The 22,725-nt window shown below is 33.0% G+C and overlaps 1 pseudogene; it reads left to right on the top strand.

Annotated features, from left to right (window-relative positions):
- The first annotated feature begins 8,254 nt into the window (after positions 1-8,254).
- LOC149234789 (AT-hook motif nuclear-localized protein 16 pseudogene) lies at positions 8,255-9,213 on the top strand (annotated as a pseudogene).
- Positions 9,214-22,725: the final 13,512 nt, after the last annotated feature.

Here is a 22,725-nt window from a genome sequence, read left to right as displayed (position 1 = left end):
CTTAATGAGCCTCGGATTGGGGGCCAGGTAAATCCACGGAAGATTTGTCCGCGCACAAGTGACCACCGGGGCCTGAGGTGAGACCACGTGACTGTGTCCACGTCACCGAAGGGCTGGGCCATCAGAGAAGTTTGATATTTGTAGAAGTCAATTTTATGTATGGGCGAAGATAGTTAGATACTCAAAGACTAAGTTGGTTGAGTTTAGCGGAGGTTGAGTAAGAGGGACAATTGGATCTTGGTGTAGATCTTAGGTTGCTATAGGGCCAAAGGTTCTTGTAGCATGATGAAGAGGTCTCAGTGATGAAGAAGAACTCATAATATATCTAGAAAAGTTGTGATCAGATCTAAATGTGAGGAGAGCTGCAATGGAGAGATAGAGGTTGAGGATGCTGAATGAGATTACAACATATCAGTTTGAGTGAGAGCCAAAGCAGAGAGAGCAACAAAATTATTGTAGTAGATAACCTATGGATCTCAGTTTCAAAATGAATGAAAAATAGATCAGCAAGGTTCAGTAGGTTAGTGCCTGCAAATCAGGGAATTGGTGCTTCATTTGGGTGGGTGCTTGAAAGACAAATAAGGGATTGATGCCTCCTACAAGTGGGTGCTTCCAAATTACGGAGTTGATGCTTCTTGTTGGTTGTTTCTAGCGAAAAAAATTAGAGAGTTAGTGCTCCCTACTGGTGGGTGCCAACAAAACAAATAGGTTGTTGGTGCTTCCTATGAGTGGGTGTTCATGAAAGTTGTAATCAAGATTGGTTTTTTATTTTATTTATATCATAATAAAATAAAATAAAAATGTTGTTTTTCTCCAAGAAAGGGTTTCCACATTAAAATCTATGTGTTCAAATGTGTATATTGATTTTGATGTTGTTGTATGACTCACATATTTCTTTATGATGCTGCTTACATAAATGGTTTCCACATAAATGAAATTGTAGATTGAGAATAGTTGTTAAAATTAGCCTTAATATTGATACACAAGTAACCTTCTCAATATTAACCTATTTTCCAACATAAATTTGATCATGCTAACATTTGATAAATCTAAAATTAAAAATAATCAAAAATTAAAAAATAACCAATAAATAAATATATAATTAATTATAGTCATATCTTTAAATGTATCATTATATTGTCTGCAATACGATATACCATATCCATTATTGTCCAAAGCTCATAATACATTGATTCAAATTAAATTACAACTTTAATTCTTAACCTTAACTACGTTGAAAAAAAAGGAAGTTTAAATTGAGATAACATACCCCACATAACCATTAAAAACAAAAACCATATATAAAAAAAACCAGAAAATTATACGAGCCAACACAAATGAATGAATATCATATATATACCTGTGATAATGACATCTCATCAAGCTTCTAATGCTTCTAGATAGCATTTAAGAATTACAGATGATATGTATGAGTCGTGTACTGTGATAGGGTTCTGAGCTAGAGAATCCAATTTTGAAGTTTGTCTGCAAGTGAGACAAGGTAGCGTCCATAACGACCCCGCCAGGTCTCATTGGATCACTGAGCCACGCGGACTCTGTTCCCACTCATTCTCTATTTGACATGCTCCCCACTCTGGTTCCTTCGCGTCGTTTTCTGTTTTGGTATCGTTGTGTATTTTCCTTTTTCGCCATTTTGCACGCAACACTGAGAGCTCCAGCTGGGAGATGCGGGACCGATGCTCGCCTTCGATATCTAAACCTCTGCTATTTGAGTTCAGCTATAACTGACCCACATGTATGCCTAACTCCTGCTTTGTTTTGGATGTGAATCGGGGGAGTGGAGCGCGTGTGTATATATAGTGGTGCTATGGTGGAGCCAGGCATGCTATCGGAGCACTTGGCCTTGCACACTTCTGATGAGGAGGACAGCAGTGTTGGGGATTTTTCTGAGAAAATCCCAAAAACACATAAAAACTAAAACTCAACACACAGAGACAGTGCTCTGTTTCCTTTACTCCAGGATCTTTTTGCACAGGGAAGCTTTAAAAAAAAATTTTTTTTACTGAGGAACAGAGTATTTCACCACCACAAAAAAAACATTTCTATTGATTAAAACATAAAGCCTGATACATATTCATCCTCTTTGCTGAGAGGGATTCACCAAAAAATTACATTCAACAAAACTCTGTTTTCACCTGAGAATTTACTGAGCTGGGTTTACTGCTGTAAAACCCTTTTTACATTACTGCTGTAAAACACTTTTACTCATACTGCTGTAAAAAAAACTTACAAATCAATTCTTCACATTACATAAACTGCGATGCATTTCTATTGCATGAGTTCCACAAAAATTTCACGGTGTGCATTCCCCTTCACACTGCTGTGTGAAAAACCTATGTTTTTTTTTTGCACGCTGCTCCTTCGTTCTTTTTACAATGGTCAATACAACTTTACAGCCCTCCCCTGTTCTCCTTTTCGCACTGCTGTGCGTTCATATATTTTTTAACTCTCTTACACCATACATGATAAACTAACTACAAAATAAAACTATTTATTTTTAACAATAATGCACAAGCTCCAATTCTTTGGATATTACATTGCGTATATGATATTACAAAGTGACCATACCTTTCTTTTAAATTCTCCATATGTTCGTGCAATTAAAACTGAGACATCTCACCAACTATCTACGAACAAAAATTAATTCATTAAATTTCTTTTCGGCGGTCAACCCAAAGGCTTTTACTCCACGTAATGTTTTAATGTTGGTTTGTATGCAGCTTTACACAATCAACGGACGAGAATGCTGGAGACAATCGAACGACGGACAGAGATATCGGGAGGCATTACATGACTGAACGATAGCACCCGAGAAATTACGTTTGCTTATGTATGGGGAGAGCCATGCGTCTGCACAATATTTTATCGGGCTCAAAAATACGGAAACCACTTTTACTCAAAAGCGGTCCGAGATCCCTCAAGGTGGTTTGTGGTTTCGTTGCGCGGTTTTGGAGTTATAAATGCGCAGTTTAAATTACATATTCAACAATCCCCTTTAATTTCAACTGCTGGGCATTCGGTCATACCCAGACACTTTCTCAAAAATTCAAAGCTTTTCTGATCCAAAGGCTTTGTCAAGATGTGTGCTACCTGTTCTTGAGTCCTGCAATGTTCTAAGACAATTTCTCCATTGTTCACCAATTCTCTGATGTAGTGAAACCTTGTATCAATGTGTTTCGTTCTCTTATGAAACACTGAATTCTTTGACAATGCAATAGTTGATCTATTGTCACAAAAAATCACTGTCGCTTTTGCCTGCTCTTGGCCTAAGCTTCTCAACATTCTTCTCATCCACACTGCTTGACATGCTGCTGCTGTAGCTGCCACATATTCAGCCTCTGCTGTAGACAATGCTACAATGGACTGCTTCTTAGAAGCCCATGAAATGGCTCCTGAACCCATATGAAAAACATAACCGGAAGTGCTTTTCCGATCATCTACACTTCCAGCCCAATCACTATCAGTGTATCCAATTAAATCTGAACTTTCTGAGATGCTATATAGTATGCCAAACATTTTGGTACCTTTGACATACCTCAAAATTCTTTTTGCTGCCTGCCAATGTGCCTCCCTTGGCCTCTCCATGAATCTGGAAATTAAACTAACAACATACTTAATGTCAGGCCTAGTAGCTGTTAAATACATAAGGCTGCCAACAATACTCTTGTACAAACTAGGATCAAAATCCTTGCTGCTGTCCTCTCTGCTGAGTTTTAATCCCATTACTGTGGGAGTGATCGCTGCCTTGCATTCTTGCATGTTAAATCTGCTCAATACTTGATTTACATATCTTGCTTGTGAGAAAAAAATTCCTTTTTCATTTTGATATACTTCTATGCCTAAGAAGTATCTCAAGAAACCCATGTCAGTCATTTCAAATTCTTCCTTCATGACTGATTTAAAATTCTCAATGAGCTGATCATCATTACCTGTGAAAATAACATCATCAACATATAAGACAACAATTAAAATTTTACCATCTTTTTCTTTGATGTAGACGGTGGGTTCTCCTTCACACTTGTCGAATTCATTATCCAATAGATAAGAATCTATCCTGTTGTACCATGCTCTTGGCTCTTGCTTCAGCCCATAAAGAGCCTTCTTCAATTTGCACACTTTGTGCTCTTCACCTTTCTTCTCATAGCCGAGAGGCTGTTCAATGTAAACCTCCTCCTTTAACACTCCATTTAGGAATGTTGTCTTCACGTCCATTTGGTAGACTTTCCATTTGTTTTGAGCTGCTATGGACAGCACTACTCTCACGGTTTCCATTCTTGCAACCGGGGCAAAAGTCTCCTCATAATCTCTTCCATACTGCTGTTTGTACCCTTTGACAACCAGCCTTGCCTTGTGCCTTTCTATTTTACCTTCAGCATTGCTCTTAGTCTTGTAAACCCATTTGACTCCAATAACTTCTTTGCCTTTTGGTAGCTCAACCAAATCCCATGTTTTGTTTCTCTCTATGGCATTCATCTCTTCATCCATAGCTTCTATCCATTTCCTATCTTTAATTGCATCCTCGAAATGAATAGGATCATCAACATGACAATACAAGGCAAATAAGGAATTCATTCCTTCATCATAAATGTCACTTAGATTTCTAAATTTCTTACCTCTTTCACTTGGTGTGCAAGTGCTTGAAGATGCACTTGAATTTCCTCCTTGTGGTGTGCTTGGAGAAGCACTCTCATTTATCCTCAATGGTGTCCCTTGCTGTCCTTGTGTTGGCGTTTCTGTTTGGGGATGCATTTCAGCCACCTCCTCGTCATCTTCATCATGAGACAAACAGTTCTTAACATTCACTGTTTTCTCTATGCTTCCATCCCAAGCTTCCTCTTCAATGAATTGAACATCTCTGCTGACAAAAAACTTCTTGGTGGATGGAATATACAACCTGTAAGCTTTGGATTCCTCACTGTATCCAATGAAAAGACATTTCTCCCCTTTGCTGTCCAACTTCCTCCTTAGCTGATCTGGTATGTGTGCATAGGCCACACATCAAAAAAATCTCATGTGGGTGACTCCTTGCTTTCTCCCACTCCATGCTTCTTCGGGCACTTTGTTCAACACTGCTTTTGTAGGACACTTGTTCAAAATATACACTGCACAATTTACAGCTTCAGCCCAATAATCATTTGGCAAATGCTTTGCCTTTAGCATGCTCCTCGCCATATCCATGATGGTCCTATTCTTCCTTTCAGCAACTCCATTTTGCTGTGGGGTGTACCTTGCTGTAAACTGTTTATGTATACCATTTTCTCTACAAAATCTTAGGAATTCCTTGGAGATATACTCACCTCCTCTATCAGTTCTCAAAACTTTTATATGCAGCCCGCTTTGGTTCTCCACAAGTGCTTTGAAATTTTGGAATTTCTCAAACACTTCACTTTTGTTTTTAAGGAAATATATCCAAGTTTTTCTTGTAAAGTCATCAATGAATGTTAGGAAATATTGGCTGCCTGCTAATGATGGAGCTTGCATTGGTCCACATAAATCTGAGTGGATGATCTCTAAGGGTGCCTTTGCCCTTATGCTTTTACCTGATGGAAAACTTTCTCTATGTTGTTTCCCCAATATGCAGCCTTCACATAAGCTGTCCGGTTTCTCTATCAATGGTAATCCTCTTACCATTCCTTTTCTGCTCAACAAGTTTAGACCTCCAAAATTGAGATGACCAAATCTCAAGTGCCACAACCAATTTTCATCCTTTGGCACGCTTTGGAAAGCCTCTTGGGTAACTGCTGCAATTACATTTTTGTTTTTCAAATCTGCCCTGATCCTAAGAGGGAACATCCTGTTCCTTGTCATTTTTACTTCAGCAATGCATCGTTTGCTGGGTGCTATATCCATGATGGTGCATACATCATTTTTAAAGAAAACATTGTACCCCTTATGGACAAGCTGTCCAATACTCAAGAGGTTACATCTCATTCCAGGGACATAGTAGACATCTGCTATGGTTTTCCTTTCTCCTTGCTTTGTAAATATTTTTACCTCCCCTTTTCCCATAACAGAGATTTTGTTATCAGTTCCAAGTGTAACTTCTGATTTCACATTCTGATCTAGAGCAGAAAAGAAGGCTATGTTTCCTGTCATATGGTTGCTGCAACCAGAGTCTAAAAACCATATGTCTTCACTATTTGTTTCAGCCATGTTACAGGCTAACAACACATTATTTTGGCTGATGTTTTCTCTAGTGACATTTGCATTTTGTCTATTACTCATATCATGCTACTTCTTCCTACATTCACTCGCATAATGCCCATATTTTTTACAATAATAGCATTGCACATTGGATTTTTCATACCTTTGTCCTTGAGCATGATGTTGTCCTCTTTGTTGGCTGTTGCCTTGGCCTTGGTCCTGATTTGGATTGTTGCCTCTTCCTTGAGCATTTGCTGGGCTGTTCCTTCCACCTCTGTTCTGGCTTCTGCCTATTCCTCTCTTGTTTCCTCTGCCTTGACCTCTTCCTCTTCCAAAGGACATCTGGGTCTTGAAGGCTTGCTCTAGAGATGAGTTTTCATTTCTACTCAACCTCTGCTCATGTGTTATCAGTGATGCATGTAGCTCATCAACTGAAAATTTTGAGAGATCCTTTGTCTCTTCAATGGTGGTGACAATCGCATCAAACTTTGAGGGTAAGACCCTCAATATTTTCTCCACAATCCTGCTATCTTCAAGGGTTTCTCCATGAGTCCTTATTTGTGTGACCAAACCAATTACATGTGTGAAGAATGAGTCAATGTTGTCTGACTCCTTCATGCACAAATTCTCAAAATACTTCCTCAGCAATTGTAGTTTTGCTGTCTTCACTCTCTCCATGCCTTGATAGGCTGTCTTGAGGGTTTGCCATGCTTCATTGGATGTCTTAGCTGCTGCTAACCTTGGAAACACACTTCCATGCACTGCTTGATACAAGAAGAAAAGGGCTTTTGAATCCTTCTTCTTGCAGCTCTTTAATAGATCCTTCTCTCCTTGAGTTAATGCATTAAACTCATTTTCATCTGCTGGTTGTTCAAAACCTTCCTCAACTATTTCCATAAGTCTTGGGAAGCAAACAAGGCTTTCATTGTTATTTCCCAATAGTCATAGTTCTTACCATCAAATAATGGGAGTTGCATACCCATGCTATTACTGGTGCTTGTGCCAGCCATTCTTATAGCCTCAACTATGCTTCAATTTCTTGACTGTATATTTTAAAACAACTGACTGCTTCTTCAGCAACACAAAAAAAACTTTGTGAAATACCTGAGTATTTTCTTGACTGAGCCTTCACTCTGCTGGAGAAGATCTACGGCTGCAACAAAAGACTCCTCCCTTCAGCTTCTTTGTCACCTTCAAAGAGCCTAAGCCTGCTCCGATACCACTATTGGGGATTTTTCTGAGAAAATCCCAAAAACACATAAAAACTAAAACTCAACACACAGAGACAGTGCTCTGTTTCCTTTACTCCAGGATCTTTTTGCACAGGGAAGCTTAAATTTTTTTTACTAAGGAACAGAGTATTTCACCACCACAAATAAAAACATTTCTATTGATTAAAACGTAAAGCCTGATACATATTCATCCTCTTTGCTGACAGGGATTCACCAAAAAAAATTACATTCAACAAAACTTTGTTTTCACCTGAGAATTTACTGAGCTGGGTTTACTGCTGTAAAACCCTTTTTACATTACTGCCTTAAAACACTTTTACTCATACTGCTGTAAAAAAAACTTACAAATCAATTCTTCACATTACATAAACTGCGATGCATTTCTATTGCATGAGTTCCACAAAAATTTCACGGTGTGCATTCCCCTTCACACTACTGTGTGAAAAACCTATGTTTTTTTTTGCACGCTGCTCCTTCGTTCTTTTTACAATGGTCAATACAACTTTACAGCCCTCCCCTGTTCTCTTTTTCGCACTGCTGTGCGTTCATATTTTTTTTAACTCTCTTACACCATACATGATAAACTAACTACAAAATAAAACTATTTATTTTTTACAATAACGCACAAGCTCCAATTCTTTGGATATTACATTGCGTATATGATATTACAAAGTGACCATACCTTTCTTTTAAATTCTCCATACGTTCGTGCAATTAAAACTGAGACATCTCACCTACTATCTACGAACAAAAATTAATTCATTAAATTTCTTTTCGTCAGTCAACCCAAATGCTTTTACTCCACGCAATGTTTTAATGTTGGTTTGTATGCAACTTTACACAATCAACAGACGAGAATGCCGGAGACAATCGAACGGCGGACAGAGATATCGGGAGGCATTACATCACTGAACGATAGCACCCGAGAAATTACGTTTGCTTACGTATGGGGAGAGCCACGCGTCCGCACAATATTTTATCGGGCTCAAAAATACGGAAACCACGTTTACTCAAAAGCGGTCAGAGATCCCTCAAAGTGGTTTGTGATTTCGTTGAGCGGTTTTGGAGTTATAAATGCGCAGTTTAAATTACATATTCAACAAGCAGGGGAAAAAGCAGCCGGGGAGAAACGAGATGCAGAGGAAATCTGAAAAACCATGGAGGTCCGTTTGGTGATGATTTTGGCCCCAAGAGACCAAGAGGCAGGCGTGCTGACTCCAAGAACAAGCCCAAACCCTCCATTGTCATGATGACCAAGGAAAACCCTAACGCCCTCCGTGCCCATGTCCTGGAGATCTCTGATGGCTGCCACGTGGCAGAGAGCGTGGCCACCTTCGCCCGGAAGAGGGAACATGGAATCTGTGTTTTAAGCGGCAGCGGAATCGTGAGCAATGTTACCCTCCGCCAACCTGCGGCGGTGGGCACATTCGTGTCTCTGCGAGGTAGCTTCCAGATTCTTTCAATATCGGGAGGTTTTCTTCAGCCGCCTGCTCCTCCCGCGGCGTCCGGCCTCACGATTCACTTAGCCAGACGGCAGGGACAGGTCGTGGGAGGGAACGTTCTAGGTGCCCTAGTGGCCTCTGGTTCTGTCATCGTCATTGCGGCTTCCTTCATGGATGCTACTTATCATCACCTCCCGCTGGATGAGGAACAGCCGCCGCCTACCCAGTCTCAGTCCCCGACCCTTTCTGCTCAACTACAGAGCGATACACCCGTCATGTACAACGTGCCTACAAATTTTGTTACCAACTGTGTACCTCTACAAGATGATCGCGTCTATACATCACGGGTCTCTGCACGGCCTACCCCTTGTTGAGCTATCGGGCTCGCGGCAACAGGTAGGTGCTGTGGCTAACGATTTTAGGCCGACAGGAATCTATTTTGAAGTCACTGACCCTGAATCTTATTACCAGTGAAATGATCAATTCCCATATTGGTATTTCTGTAGCGATTATCTGGTAGGGTTTTGGTTAGGGTTTATACATGTGGATGGCTCTACCGGATTAAGGAGCTGCAAATTTCAACCAGGGAGGAGTGGTCCTTCCATTCAGATTCGAAAGAGAGAATGGCGGAAGGATAAATCGTTGGCAGTACTTAAATGGGTTGTGTTAGGTTTTTATAGAGAACAGAGAAATAGAAGAAACAATGACAAATGTAAGTATCTTAATCGCGCTTACTTACTTGGTTATATAGATGTAATCCAAGATTCAGACGCAATATAAAATAATTATCCGTATTTCTGTATATATTGAGCTTAGGTTGTGATAGTGACTATGAAATAGATCGTGATTGAATAATAATATTTCTAATTATATTAATGAAATCAAATCTAAGATCCAAAAATTAATTGGAATTGGCTTACAACATATTGTCCAAGAAAGGGCAGTGGACGAATATTCTATGTTGAGTTAATAAAATAAAATAAAAAATTTAGGTGAAGGAAGAGTATTGTTATGCTTTTGAGGAGTTGGAGTTTTTGTGGGCAGGAAGATTTATGAATACTTGAGATTAGAAAATTTAATAGGGATACACAAAAAAAAATTGGTTAATTTACAAGCCATAATAGTTAGTACTGACTTCTATAGTTAAATCCCTTCATAACTAAAGAGAATTTGGGCTTATATGCTTCAAACCCTCAAATACCTTTAAGGAAATAAGTATTGTAATATACTTAAAGATAAAGGAGATATTAGCCCACCTTAAATTACTAATAGAAATTTTAAATCACCAATAAAATTCAAGTGTGTTAATGCTATTAGAAGGCCAAAAAAGTACTAAGAAGGGCAAATTGCCAAGCAATTATTGAGTTCTCAATTTCACTTTATAATCCAATGAAATTACAAACAAAAAGGATTTTGTGAAATGGAAAAGAAAATTAGAATATCAAGAGTAACAAGAACACTTCAACAACATGAGTACTATTATTGAGGAGGAAAATTAATGTTGCAAATACTATTGCTCAAGGAGAAAATTAAAAAAAGTAATGTTTTGTTACCAAAAAAAATATTGAGAAAGAAAATTGTTTTACAAGAAAGAAAATGTCAACTAAAAAAATGAAACTTTTGAAGAGCGTAATATATTTTAAATTTTGAAAAGGGGAGGAACAAAATATCCAAAAATGATAGTGAAATACAATAGTATAGTAATCTAAATAAATATTTCCCTTTACTCAATGTATCATTTAAATATATAATCAATGTCACTACGTCCTTTAATGGGATACTATGTGACATAATTTTTATAAAATTAATTTTTATAAATATTAGAGTTGGGTAACTATGATTGTGATATAAGCATATTATTGCTCAGATTTATTTATGAAAAATAGTTTTATACAATTTTTAAAAACGTATATAATACACATAATGGGATACTATGTGACATGATTTTGTAAAATTAATATTTAAAAATATTATAGTTGGGTAACTATGATTATGACATAAGCATATTATTGCTAAGGTTTATTTATGAAATATAGTTTTATACAATTTTTAAAAATGTATATAATACACATAGAAACCATTGTATCTCTACATAAAACCGAACTATAGCAATATGGAGAAACCCTTATTAATAATTTGAAAATATTTTTGTAGTCTTTTGGTGGATCTAGACTGTGACCTAGTTTAAACTTACAATATAATGGTATATGTATGAAAAGATTCAACTCAATAAAAATTAATTTATTACATGTAAAATTATTTTCATATAAAAATTATTGATTCAAGGTTTTTCTGTTCAAACAATCAAACTCCAAACTAGCACTAGTGAACCATATAAAATATTCCCAAATTTAAGATTGAATAATGTCATGGTATCCATACCTTCACACCTATCACTACAAAAGAAAATGACACTAATCACAATTTAAATTTTTCATAGGAAAAATATTATTGCTAGTCTTCTTTGTACAATAATAAGTTAATAGAAACTCTTTGAATGAAACTTGAAGGTCTTGTAGTGGATTGTAGTGGATGGTTTAAAAGACAAGGTTGACATATACATGGGTTGCAATAGATGTAATAAATTTTCAATTTCATTTTTGTTTGATATACGATGTTTGAAATATATAATTTATTACTCATTAATAGTGTGATTAACTTACTAGATGTATAAATAAGGAAAATAAAGTGTATCCCACATTCATATTAGACCAACATTTCGTAATCTTGTAAGTGTATAAGGAAGCATAGAAAATTATTTTCTCTAATTTTATAAAAGTAATGATAGGCTAATTATTACCAATTTGTTTATTTACAATTTTATTAGTAAACCAAAAAGGAAAAAGTTGCATGAATAATAATAATTATTGTATATTTATGAAAAGTCAATAAAATTATAAAATAATAGACTATAGTTCATATATCTAGAAAGAGATAATTTCTATCACGAAATATGTTTTTAAATTCATAATTTTTTTCCAGAAAATCAAAGTTGGGGAATTAGTTGAGCATTATGCATTCAAAATTAATATGACTATTATGCATTAATTATTATCAAATTTTAATAATAAAATATTAATATCCAAAATCATTTAGAAAGGTTACATAAGAAATACAACTAATTCCCATTTCTTAAAATATACTGTAGAAATATTGTAGAATTTTCATAAGTTTTGAACATCATGCTTAAAGTTTATAAAATATTGTTGTAGTAGCTACAATGGTACCTAATGCAAGGTAAAATTTATAATGGAGATGTAAAGAAAGATTTAATGCCTTACAAATATATAGTGAATGATAAGTTATTCGATCTTCAAATTAAGAAACATAAAGTTTAACTATCACAAAATATTAGAGACAACATAGTTTTATATTTTAAGGTTCATTAATTAAACCTATTTCAAAGATGTCATAAACCTGTAAAAAATTTATAAATGATTTGAAATTCATGAAAATGCAGTTTAATTTTTTGATTTTGAAATTACAATTTAGGAATCAAAGATTATAAACTTGGAATGTTCTATTTAGTTGTCTTTATTACTCAAATTAAGGAATTACTACAATTTTGAGAAATAAAGGACTAGTGTTCATAACAATAACATATTGAATATAGTTTGGATCCAATGAAATATTATAAATCATTATGAATATTATAACTATATTTTATTCTATGAATTTCACAAATTCAACTAGTTATATATAGTAAAGCTCTATAGTGAAATTTTATTTTTCAGCAACTATATAGTTTATCCAAATTTTAATTTGTGATACACAAATTTACAAATGTAAGATTCACGTCAATAACAATATTTCATAATCCTTTGAAATCAAAAAGTCACTCTTTAATTAGCTAAGCAATGACTTCAACTCATAAGAAGAATTCTAGAAAACAATTAAAATACATATGTTTATACTTACGTTCCAAATCATTGCTCATAGATATGTGACATGAATTCATAATATTGAAAAACATAAATAATACAACAAAAATTATCATATCATGTGAGAATCTCCATCCTAAGCTCTCGAATGCTTTGAAAGGGCCACAGTCATGCTCTACAAACATCAAAATTTGATGGATTTGGATTTTCTTGAAACTGGGTGTCACCTATTCTTTCAATTTTTCCTCCTCTAATGCTACAATTTTCCTCATTCCTTCATAAATAATTCCTTAATTATCTCCATATACATATCCATGACATCACGACATACCATCTAGGAGTAATTAGGATGACAAAAATGTATGCTAGTGAAGCGGTGGTTAGCTCAAACCTAAATCATGATGGCAACATTTGTTATATTGATCATGATATAATGAATGGAGTTACCATCCATAACACCACCTTCAAAACTCTTCATGACAATATTGATGAAACACAGTGTACATAGTCTCTTGTACACAAAGTAGTAATTATAAAGTGAGGAAATCATCTAGAACACCACAAATTTATAAACCCTTCTTACAATTATACCCCAATGTATCAATTTGTCTATAAAAATTTAAGACATGTTTTCCCAAAAGAAATGTTATAATAGCCACTATGAACACCATCCTCTAAACTAATCACAGATCCTATACTACTACCAAACCCAATTCGCTCATACTTTAATACATATTAAATAATAATTTCTCATTCCAAATTCTAGGTATGCCACCTACTTATCAAATTTAAATAAAACCCTAGTTTCATGTTTCTTCATTAAAGATAAAGTGATTCTTTCCAACTCCATGCCCTTTATTTCAAAAACTTATCCAAATGACACTTGTGCATTTAATCCTCTACAAAATTAGTTAGCCTCTTCACAATATCAACTCCTATTTTTACACATCTTTTAGTAGCAACTCAACTAGGTTCTTTAATGTTCAAAAATCGTACCAAACCACAATTTCTCATGCTTATTTAATTCATTTGAAACCTTAATTTTCTTATCCTCCAAATCAATTGAAACCCTAATTAGCACATCATTTAATTTGATACTATGTCAATAGTACTCACAACACTGACATAGTAGTTTACAAGGGCTTTAACAAACTAATGTGTATATAATTAGCCAGGATCACACTCATATTATAGAGACCTCAAAAATTAATGAAATTTCAAAACTCTCTTTGGTTATATATTTTTTATTGAAATTAGAAAGTGATAGTAAAAGAACAAAAGATCATAATGATTTCACAAAATTATGAAAGATTGAAATAACCTTCCATATAATAAAATATTATAACTAACATACTCCCACACTATATTTTAACTATATATCAAGTATATTTCAATTTATTTTGTTTAAAAAAGAACGTGTATTTCTAAAATAATAATAATAATAATACATTTAAAAAAAAATATGATTTTATGAAGGAATTTTTGTTTCCGATCATATTTTGTATAAAACCATATTTATCAAATTTACATTTAAATATAAAATTCACCTTCTTTTTTAATGATTACATTTACATTGAAATTAATAAAATTAAAATAAATACATATTAAAATACTTGTATTTAACATATTTATTCCAATGTTATAGCTCAATACACCGATTTATCATCTTCCCTTAAAACGTATGATGTACCGTCCCTTTCATAAAACACAATCGTTTGCAATATTTTTATATATTAATCATACACACGGAGAATCTGCATTATTTTGAAAACACCTCTTTGTTGATTTTATTAAAGTCAATTGTTTGAAATAATTTAAATATATTTATATGTTAAGCATCCGCCGAGAGAATTGGTATTATGCCGTTATTTTATTTGAATGGACGAGTCCTTTTGAAGGCTTCTCTACCTTAGTTAAGGTAGTGTGAAAAGGGGTTTCTGCATAACCTATTAGAGTATCTGGGGTTGATGATCACTAATTGGGTGATGAGAGAACAGGTTGAATAGATACCCGTGAGCAGTACAGAGTTGAATAGGGAACAGCTGGTTGTGATGCGAACAGGGTGATTAGATAACTTGGGGCATTTGGGAACTGAACTAACTGGTGTTTGAGGTTTGAACGGACTGCATCAGGTTCAACTGGTCTGTTCCTTATATTCATGATATTCTCAATTGATCCCATCCCCTGTAGTAGTGTAAGAACTACTATAGTTGTTTCCGTAAGCCCCGTTAGCGGATCCCCGGAGCTTTCTATCATACCCGCCACAAACAATAATTGTATTTCGCATAAAAAATCACTATCATGTACTCATTGATAACTCTTATGCTTCACATACAAATATTAATGTTAACCATATATGTATACACACATGAATTACAATAAAACCAAAATATTCAGAATTACCAACCAAAACATGAACAAATCTTCTATCTATTTTAGAAATCTTATTAGTATTTTTATACTCATAATTTTTAAAAGGATAAGTTACATCTTCAAAACCAAAATATTCAGAATTACCAACCAAAACATGAACAAATCTTCTATCTATTTCAAATCTTCTATCTATTTTACTAATCTTATTAGTATTTTTATACTCATAATTTTTAAAAGGATAAGTTACATCTTCTATAGTGTATAGCAGGATGTAGACTCCAACCATCTTTTCTTTAAATGGAATAATCTTCTAAAATATTTTTTCTCTGGGCACAACAAAATATATATTCATCAGGTTTCGTGTATCTATATTTTGACATGTTTTTTATTATATTTGTGTTATAAATTGTTTCATTGGAAGACGTTGTGAGTTATATGTTTGTCATATCCCACACTACTTTCATTTCAAAACTATTTCTAATATATTTTCAATATATTATCATTTTTGCATAAAACATCTACATCATATCTCATTTTTTCAAATTTCTCCACTCAAAAACTTAAATACATCCTTGTTACTTCTATGATTGTCATAACCAACATATTCTTCCTACTATATTCTAAATATCTTAGTTATTTTTCCATAAAACATATCTTCGTTTGTTGAAGTAATTTTGGCAAAAAAAAAATTCAATACTTTAGAAATATACCAATATTTTATTTTTAAAAACATTTCAGTGCTTTCTATCATGACAATAATTTATCATTTCTAATTTATTAATTTCAACTCATTTTATTCCTATTAAACTTTACCATTATTTATGCATCATCCTGGGTTATTATTTTTCCATCAAAATACATGCACACTAAAAGTCAACTAAATTTATCAAAGTCATACATATTATAACAACAACCAACCTTCTTTCTAATCAACATGTATTTTTTCTGCCATAACTTCTCTCTTGCCTTCTTCATTTTATTAACTTGTCAGCATTATACATTATACTGTATCAATTGAATAATTACATTCATCAATTCTAAAATACCTTTAATGAGTCTTATGATTCAAAATTTTGAGAATTGTAAATTCTTAGTTGCATTGCTTGGTTAAAATAAAAGAATGTTTATTCATTTCCTTAATTTTACTATGATGATAGACATCTTTATATTGAAATTTGGGTGAAAGAGGTTGGGTTATTAGAAGGCATGTGTGTGGTCCAAATTAAATATGCCTAGAATATCATTATTGTCATTATTAAATGGAAAGTTTAAATTATAAATGTGTTAACTAATGAATGATCAATTAGTATTTAAGATTTAAATGTTGCATTTAACACACAAATAAATAAAAGTTATAATTTACTTCGGCCAACCATCATGCGTATAGGAATGACAGTGTATCACATTAATGACAGTGATTACATACACTTTCGATTGTGCACTACATGTAGTTTGTAGTTTGGTGGTGAAGTGACATGTTAAGACATGTGAACTATGTTTCATGATTATAATATGTTGGTTAGATGCACTAGAAGTACACCTACATAGGGGATGACATACAAACCTATTTGATCATTATGGCATAGAAATCCATGGGAAACTAATGGAATTATGGAATGAGGAAGAGTAATATTTCTACGAAGATACAACTCTATTTGAATTAAATTCATATCTTGTGGAAGCTATGACATGGGAGAATCCTTGTAAGCAACCTCACTCGTTGTTTGTTACATCTATCTTGTTTTATATTTGCATGGTTCTATATTTGGAAGTTTTGGGATATCTAAGTGTAGTAGAGTCTAGTAGAGTTTCCTCTAGTAGTGATGTCCACCCAAATGAGCACAATTTGAGTTTGTCATTAGAGAAAATTTCAGCCTAAAAGTTCCCATTAAATTTTCACGTAATTTCTATGTCATAATATGTAAACCAATCAATATTCCTTAAATTTAAAAAGAGGTAAATGTAAATATTTTGGAGGAAAAAGAAAAAATAAAACTACTTTTTTTAATTGTATTTTTGGCTTATATCCTTATGGGTTTACTCAATTTTCAAGTGTGGATATTCATTCAATATAAAATTCAATTTTACATCCAACAAGTATCTATTATGCATAATTTTAAAAAGATCCACATTGATAAAAAATTGAACATGCTTTTCTAATGTATCTATAATTTTTATCAATGTGGGTCTTCTCAAAAGTATGAATAATGGGTACTCGTTGAATGTGGAATTTAATTTCACATCCAAAAAGTGTCTACACTTGAAATTTGAGTAAAAATATAAGAGGATAGGAAAATACAATTAAAAAGGTAGTTTTCTTCTTTTCCCTCCAAAATCCATAACTCTTATTTATTATTTTTCCTTAGGAGGCAACTTTTAGGTTGAAATTTCCTCTAATGTAGTTTTTAGTGGTGTTTCATGGTTTCAACTCTACTAAGTCAAGGTTTGCTGGGCCAAAAGTGGAAGCTATAGAGTCAAGGTAACCTTAGCTTTCATTCAACTCACTATGAATTTCTCATTTTTAGTTGTAAATTTCATGTTCTATTTCTTTTGGGTTTGAATCTCATGCTAATCTTCAAGTATACCAAAAATACAATTCTTTTCTTGCACTTCTATTGGTCATCTCCCTTTTATAAATCTATACATATTTTACTACTTGTTTGATATCCCTCTTTAGGTTATCTTCTTCCATCACTCCAACCCAATTTTCACTCTTTTCATTCCTAATTATTGTGATCCATGCTTTTATAGTTCCATTCCCCGGACACTTTTGGTTTACCTAGATCTTTCATTTACTATACTTCATAGTGTTCTTCACACTCCCTTACTTCACCCATCACTCTTTTCCTAGTCCTTGATGGCTAGACGTAGACTATACTTGAGTTATGGAGCTCATAGAAGGGGTAAAGAGAGCTCCTCTATGGTCCTATACACCCCTCCACCTTCCTCCTCACAAACTCAAGCCCAAGCCACCAGAAGGTGATCAATGACTCATTATGCACACATAATCTTTAAAGTAGTAATTTGTAACTTTATGAATATATATGGTGATAAATTTTTATCAAATTAAACGATTATGAATATTTTATTTATGTTATATATATATATATATATATATATATATATATATATATATATATATATATATATATATATGTTTATTTTAGAATAAGGTTTCTAAAATTTACTTTTAATTATCAATTATTATTAGTATAATTATTTAAATTAAATAGTTAATAAATGTGAATAGACCTTAATCTATTATAAGCATAAAAACACTTATTTTATAATACATATTGGATTATGAAAATAAAAAATATATAGAAAAAAATGTGAAAATTAACTAAATTCTAACTTTATCTTAAATTGTTATTATTATTAGTTATTAAAAGAATTACCTAGGCCTTTGTTTATTTCAGAATAAAATTTTGGGAATTTTAATTTAATTATTAATAATTATTAGGTGGATGGTTGGAATTTATCCCAATATAGTATTTTAAAATATTATTAGTTGTAGTGGCTAATGAGTATTTTAGAATATTATTAATAGTAGTCACTAATGAAAGGTTTGGATTGGTCTCCAAACTAGCTTTGTCATTTATTTCCTTCGAATTATATTGATTAATTAAAAGAAAGGTAATATGAATAAGTGTAGTTGTGTTATGATTTTTTGGGCATATTGGATCAATAAGAAATTATTATTTTAATATTAGCGATGTGAGATGTATTATGGAAAAATTGTTTTGATGCTTGATTCGTATAACTCATTTCATACAACATTGGTTCATAAAAGTTAATTTATTTAAAAACATAAAATGGGCATAGATATTTATTGGTTGAGAATCTCAATAATAAAATAAAGATAAATCTTCATAGTTAAGAATCTTGTTATATGTTAGTTTAAATATATATATTTTTAGATATATATAAATTTAATTCAAATAATAATAATATTAATGACATATTAAAATAAAATTATAATTTAGTTAATTTTTATATTTTTTCATTATCCTAAATTATATATATATTTTAAATGTATATATGTTTAAGTCATATAATAATATAATAATAATACTATTAATACTTTAAAATAAAATAAAATTTTCATTATTGTAAGGATTTCAACTCTACATAATGTTTTAAGATATTCTTAGGAGTAGTGAAAAATAAAAATAATAATCTATTTTTAATGTAGTTAAGCTCTTTCCATCTCTTTAATTAAATTTATTAACTAAAATAATTTCATATGAACATGAGTGATGTTTAGGTATTCATCGTCTATGATATTTTTCCATTATATTGGAACAAATTCTATTTTACAAGTTAAGAATACCCATCATAAATTGTGGTACATTTCCATGGTTAATGTAGAGTACTCTATTACTCACAAAATTGTGTAAAAGTAGATGGAAAACCTCCATTATGTAGCAATGGAGGAGACCTAGAGGGAATATACAAATTACTATGTGAGCCTAAATCTCAGTATAGCTAGCTCATAAGGATATGGAGCATTGGAAAAGACAAACTCTAACACCACCCTTTAAGTGAAACATACTGAGTAAGCATAAAGAAAAAATTATATATGAGCAACAACGCATGATAAGGTGCCCAAGAAAAAACTCTTATAAGGAGAAAAAAAAGAGAAAATCATGTAGGAAAAAAATCCTCTCCAAAAGAGAGAAATACGTGAGTGCTCACATAAACATGGAGTTGAAACTATAGATCTTATAATGATCCAATAAATCACAAAATTACAAGCCTACTCTAATGAATAAATACAAAATGTTGAAGTATTAAAACCTCAATGTGGTTAGTTAATCTATGAAGTAGAAATGTTATAGAGGGATAAGGGAAGCAAACACTATCAACTTCCAAAAAGTTTCTTTAGAGAAAATAAGCGCTAGTAAAGAACTAGCAAAAAGGTTTCAAATATAATCAACATCATCAACCAACCAACAAACAATGAGGTTTCTAACTATAGAAAACACAACACTCATGAAGTTGTCTAAATAGGTAAATCGATCACAATGCTAATGTTATGAGGATAATCAAACATGTAAAATAAATACATTCAACACATAGAACTGTTTATCATTTAGTTTCAGACTTTCTCAAATAAGGTTGTGTTAGTGCTAGACATGATGGATCAACTTCTCATTATGTGAACTTAGATATGTTCGAGGATATATGAATGGATTGGTTGGGTCATCGATCTACAAATAAAACCTTTGGTCATTGGTTCATTGGCTTGGATGGTGAAAGCATTGCTTTCTTGATCTAGATCCACTTTTGTAGAGAAAATTTTTCTATTTTCTAGAGCTTATTATGTGGTTTCCTAATATGGTATACTACCTCTACCATTTGGTTGTATCTTTTATAACACCCCCCTTAAGAAATACATAGGGAGTAAATAAATAAGAAATAAGACAAAGAATGAGTCCTGAAAAACAAGGCCTAGTAAGGTACCCGTGTAGAGCCTCTCATAAGTGAGAAATGGAGAAAAACATATAGGAAAAAATTCCCACCAAAAAGGAGAGAAATATGCCAATGATCCAATAATCATGGACCTAAAATCGTGGATTCCATAACAATCCACTCAATGGTAATAAAAAAGGATTGCTCAAATCTTGGAGTATGAAATCTTGAAGTACCAAAAATTTAAAGATGATGTTAGGCCCCTACACTACTAGTGTAACCCCTTATTGTTATTAGTCATAACATTTGGTATTAGAGCGAACTTGTAAAGGAGGTTGCCCCCTCGAAGAGGCTAAATTCTAAGGCGTTGATCTATCTTTTCTATCTTTTTGTGAGCTGGTTTCATAACATTTGGTATCAGAGCTTTGGTTTCTAGGGTTTTGCTACTCCAAATAGGTCATCCTAGAATTTTCACTATAACTCTTTTTCTTCAATGTTTCAGAAACGAAAAAAGAGTTATAGTGAAAATTCCATGATGACCTATTTGGAGCAGCAAAACCCTAGAATCCAAAGCTTTGATACCAAATGTTATGAAACTAGCTCACAAAAAGAGAGAAAAGATAGATCAATGCCTTAGAATTCAGCCTCTTCAAGGGGGCAACCTACTTTACATTACACAAATGAATGATTCCTTGATGATACAAATAACAAGACCTCATTTCTATATATAGGAGTCTAAGGGGTCATAATATAATCAAAGCCGACATAACAATAGTAATGTAAGGGAACAATAATAACACTATTGGGCTTCTATGGGGAACAATAATAACAATAATGGGCTTCTATGGGGCACAATAATAAGAATAATGGGCATCTATGGGGACTACATGGGTACAACAATATAATAAGGGGGTTGCACTAATAACAATAAGGGGTTACACTAGTAGTATAGGGGCCTAACAAATGACTGCCATGAAACCTCAATGAGGTCAGTTGATATTTGAATTAGAAATGTTGTACAGGCACAAGGGTGGAAAATGCTATCAACTTCCCAAGAAAAACTTTAGAGGAAATAGGCACTAGTAAATAACTAGTACAAAAGGCTTCAAATAGAAGCAACACCATTAACCAAAAAATAGATTATGAGTCTCGTAAGTATATATAACATAACTCAAACATGGTACAAAAAAATCATGAAGTAATATGAACACCACCATATCACATTAAAAAAGGAAACAAAAATATATGTCATTATCTAACTGCCCCGCCTAAAACACAATTGAAAAAGGAATGGTAATGAACACTCTTTTTCATCAGTAAACTCTCCCCTTTAAACACAATGAAGGAAACACTAACAAATGATAACTAAAAAGATAAACTTTATATGACTTGAAAGAAGTTGAGATACAATGATAAAAATACAATAATAATATGTTCAAATTATGCCATGAAAATCCATTGTTCGAACCACAATCAAACCTGATGGTCTACACATGTCCATGATTCAATTTTTCATGTGTCTTCTACAACAATCTAGATGTAGGGCTACTACGTGAACAATAATGCTAATGTTTAGGTGATTCCCTATGATCCCTAGAAGGAGGTCAAAATATTTAAGTTTTTTCTTCTACAAACTTAAAGTTGAGTGCAACAAAACTGTCATCTGGAATGACGTTGGAAACCATGTCATCAATTTGTTTATCATGTTCAGTAGGAGAATTTTCCGGTAGTACCTTAATTTGAATTCCTACAACAACAAACGAAACCTCTCAACTCTTAATATAGATGCATGTAGGTGGTGAGGCAACAACAAGATCATATCTAATAGATTTTCTTGATGTTTGTACTATAGGGTTAATAGGAACGATGGTACCCTATCGAGTCTTCCCAAGTCCTCATCGAGCATATCCATTTTTGCTCAGTAATTAGGACCTAATACTAATAGTATTCTATTGAAAAATGGGTGTCCTAGGGTTTGATTGTGATTCCTTATTCATGTCAAAAAATATGTCCTTTCTCTCTTCTTTTTAAATAAAAAATTTAACGTTGGAAAATCCAAAATTGGAAACTTGAAAAAGGAAAAAAATGGTGATTTTTCTTGTCTGATGACTAATGTGTAGGGAACCTTTAGTGCATCCACTGAGGATGTTCCTATCATTTCTCCTATTAGTGATGATAATGCTACATGGAACTTTTCCACATAACCTATTGAATTGA

The sequence above is a fragment of the Pinus tabuliformis genome, chromosome 8 (genome assembly GCF_031772625.1).
Source record: "Pinus tabuliformis cultivar Carrire ecotype Pingquan chromosome 8, CPIR1, whole genome shotgun sequence".
NCBI classification, from domain to species: Eukaryota; Viridiplantae; Streptophyta; class Pinopsida; order Pinales; family Pinaceae; genus Pinus; species Pinus tabuliformis.
This window is presented reverse-complemented; position numbering and strand designations above follow the sequence as displayed.